Genomic DNA, 3,928 nt, shown 5'->3' on the forward strand with positions numbered 1-3,928 from the left:
ACATTCAAGTTCCTGATTGCACAGTAAAGGAGGAGTGCCCTGCTAAGAGTGATGTCTGACACATGAGAACATGGCTGAATGTTGGCATGAGAAAACGCCATCCTATACTTTGCAAGAGGAGTTAAGTCAGTCCTCCTAATGTTCACCACAGAGCCAGTTCTATTCCTCTGAAAATGTCCTCCATGTACACATAAAACTCTCTCCACATCATCAAAATCAGTGCCTTCTTCCATATAGAGAGCAAACTGGCACTGTTCACCAGCCCACATAGTATCCAAGAAGTTGTTGATGGAATTAGGATCATACCTAATAGCTTGGCCTCTGACATAGCCTAGGTAATTCTCAGCTGGATAATCACCAATCTTCCTTGCATTGGTGTAGAATTCTTTCACCATAACTATATTAGCAGGTGTAGGGTATGTGGCTAGCTTCCCCCAATCATTCCCCAACAATTTCTCTCCAAATTGAGGAACAAAGTTAGGTATCATTCCAACCTTCCTCTCCATAAGGAGTCTCTTATCTTGGACCACCTTAAAGTGCTTCTCATGTTTGTGAGATAGGAACCTAGTAGAATGGGGTAGTTCTGGTTCCTTTTCTTTTCTTTTGGATGCCATGGTCTTCACTCTTTTGCTTGAAGATGATGCCATTCCTACTTCAAACACAGATTACAAAACCACAAAACATGTTGTTAATCATTAGTAAACCACAAACAACACCTTATTTCGAAGCTAAACCACCACTGAGGGTCAAAATCACCCCTCAGTGCCACCAGTGCAGTAATCCAGTACACAACTCAGCAAAAATAACATATCTGTTAGAGTGTCGCTCAGCGGCAATTTACCCCTGAGCGGTGACTCTGCAGATTTTTGAAAAATGCACTTTTAACCTTTCCTAACTCCACCCACTTGCAATTTCTAATCTTCCAAATCAAAATCACTCAATTCAATCGGTTCAAACATCACTTAAATCATCAAATCATGCATAGAAATCAAAACCCCTAAAAATTCATGCTTTAACAATCAAATTCATACTCAAGAACCCTAGAATGAAAAATGCTTGACTTACTTGGGTGGAGATGCTAGATGAATGAAGAATGCTTTCAAGCTATGATGCTCTCTTCTAACCCCAAACATAGATGGAAAACTAGTGAGAAAGTGAGTGGAAGGGAGATTTTCTCAAGAGGGATGAAGGAAAAGTTGTAGAGGACCTTTGAAAAAGTATGTAGGAGTATGTGTGCAGAGAAGAATTTGAAAAGAGAGGCCAAGGCGCAGCTTAGGGTATAAAAATAATCTAATGGGCTCTTCCGCTAAGGGGCAACCTAAGCCCAGTCTGCGACACTACCACTCAGCGGCACTTTCGGGAAGTGCTATTCTTCTTCCTAGCTTAACCTAGGTGCCTCCTACACATGTCCCTCACTTGCTCCCTGCACTTAAATTCTCAGATCACTCATGCAAATCCCTATCATGCAACTAAAGTAGAACAAACAAAAATATAATCAATCAACTGGGTTGCCTCCCAGGTAGCGCTTGTTTAAAGTCACGAGCCTGACCCAAAATCCATCAACACCCATCAGTAGGTGTAAATCTTTCTTACCTTCACCCATCAATAGGTGTAACAAACCTAGTATCTTTCAGTAGATACTTAACCACCTAGCATCCTTCAATAGATGCTATACCCAAAATTTTTACAGAAATAATGTCGAACTGATTAAAAATTACAAAACCAAAATAAAATCAAAAGAAAAAATTGTCCTTAAATCACTGGAATGCCTTCCAGCAAGCGCTCTTTTAACGTCATTAGCTTGACCCAATAAAGTTCAAGTTCCTTCTTCATGGTTGATGTTCATATCATACCAACTCATCAACTGTTTCCGGTCCACTGTTTTGACTCTTCTAGAATGTGGAGACTCTATCTCTATCATCTCATTTTCTTTGTAGCCTTTCACAACCCACAACTTGTTTTTGAATCTCACAGGTGTACCAAGTTGGAGTCGTTCTTTCATCCAGTCATCATGGACTTTTCTTCCTCTTCCAATCTTTTCTTTTTCCTGTACCTGAAACAACAAACAATGTTTACCTTTAACCTTGTGCTTTTCATCTTCAGGGCTAGTCATGAGTACATCTTGAAATGCAACTTTATGACTAGCTTCTTCCTCCTACATCTGCCTCTCTTCTTTGAAGACATCTACAACAACTCTTTCTTCTCGGTCTTGGAGTACCACTATACCTTCATTCACATCAATGATGGCTTTGGCCGTTTTCATAAACGGTCTTCCAAGAATAATGGGTATCTTTTCAGTCTCCATCTCCATCACCACAAAATCTGCCAAGAATTGTAGTTTGCCTACATAAACTATAATATCCTCTGCTATTCCATAGGGTTTCTTCGAGGATCCATCTGCCATTACTAAATTAACCTTTATAGGCTTCACATCAACATCACCAATCTACTCAAGTAAAGAATAAGGTATCAAGTTAACACTTGATCCTAAATCAAGTAAAGCCTTCTTTATCCTTTTCTTCCCTATTGTGCATGGAATGGAGAAACCTCCTGGATCTTTTGCTTTTGGGGGGAATGGCTCCTTCTTAACAGCTTTATACTTCTTTGTATCATCATCTCTACGTCTTTTCTTTGTAGAGACTTCTTCCTCAGGTTTCGTATAAACTGCAATATGCTGTAATATCTCCTTCCAAGGTACATCATTGTCCACCATCTTGAATAATTCTCCAAAATCAAATTGTTTCTCTTGGTTTATTGGAAAAGGAAAACTATCTTTACTCTTTATCTCTCTTCTCTCTCCTTTCTCTTTTCTCTCTTCTTTCTCTTTTCTCTCTTCTTTTTCTTTTTTCTCTTCTTTTTCTTTTTCTTTCTTTTCTCTCTCTTCTTTTTCTTTCTCTCTGTCTAACTCAACTGTTTCAACATTTGCACTCTCCAACACTTTACATTCCTCCCTGGGGTTAACCTCAGTATTAGCCCCAAAATTTTTGTCAGGCCTTTCTTCCAACTGCTTGGTAATCTGACCCATTTGAATCTCCAAGTTCTTAATAGTAGCTTCAGAACTTTTTTGAGAAGATTCAGTTTTCTGTATGAATTGCTGAAGAGTTTCTTCCAACCTTGTTGATCTTTCATTAAGTATAGAAATTTGTTGCCACAAGGTTGGTTGTTGCTGTTGCTTGTTAAATTGCCGAGTTTGTCTAGCTTGCCCACTTTGTCCTTGACCAATGCTTGGGTGTGGTTTCCACCATTGACTGAAATTCCCCTGACGGTATGGATATTGATTGGTCATGAAGTTAACATCCTCTAAAGCTTCTGCTGGAAAGGCGCATTGACCATTGATATGGTCACTCCCACATAATTCACACAACTGTGATTGAACATGTGCAACAATCTTTAACTCTTTTGGCAGTTGTGCAAGCGTTTTTGTGAGAGTCTCCAACTGTTGAGTTAGTATCTTGTTCTGTGCTAGCAAGGCATCATTGGTTTGTAACTGTAGAACTCCTTTTTGTTGAATAGGAGCCCCTCTTTCACTATTTAGTTCATTATCACTAGTAGCCATATTTTCAATTATTTCTGTAGCTTCCTCTGGAGTTTTCCATTTGATATTTCCTCCTACTGAGGCGTCAAGCATCATCTTGGTTTGTGAACCAAGACCTCCAAGGAAGATCAGGACTACTTCCACTTCCTCAAAACCATGCGTGGGAGTTTTTCTTAATAAGCTTTTATATCTGTCCCATGCATGACCTAGTGATTCCTCCATGCCTTGCCTGAATGATGAAATCTTTTGCTTTCCTTTATTTACCTTTGATTGTGAAAAGTATTTGTTTAGGAACTTTGTCACCACTGCTTCCCACTTTGTAAAGCTTCCTTCTGGAAAAGAATTCAACCAAAGCTTAGCGTTGCCTCCTAATGAGAATGGAAACAGTCTAAG

At 39.3% G+C, this 3,928-nt stretch overlaps 1 pseudogene; it reads right to left on the bottom strand.

Annotated features, from left to right (window-relative positions):
* Nucleotides 1-2,155: 2,155 nt before the first annotated feature.
* Nucleotides 2,156-3,556, bottom strand: LOC148198518 (uncharacterized; annotated as a pseudogene).
* Between the last annotated feature and the right edge of the window lie 372 nt (nt 3,557-3,928).

Source organism: Vigna umbellata, chromosome 5, assembly GCF_029865625.1.
Source record: "Vigna umbellata cultivar VRB3 chromosome 5, Vumbellata_1.0, whole genome shotgun sequence".
In the NCBI taxonomy this organism is placed as follows: domain Eukaryota; kingdom Viridiplantae; phylum Streptophyta; class Magnoliopsida; order Fabales; family Fabaceae; genus Vigna; species Vigna umbellata.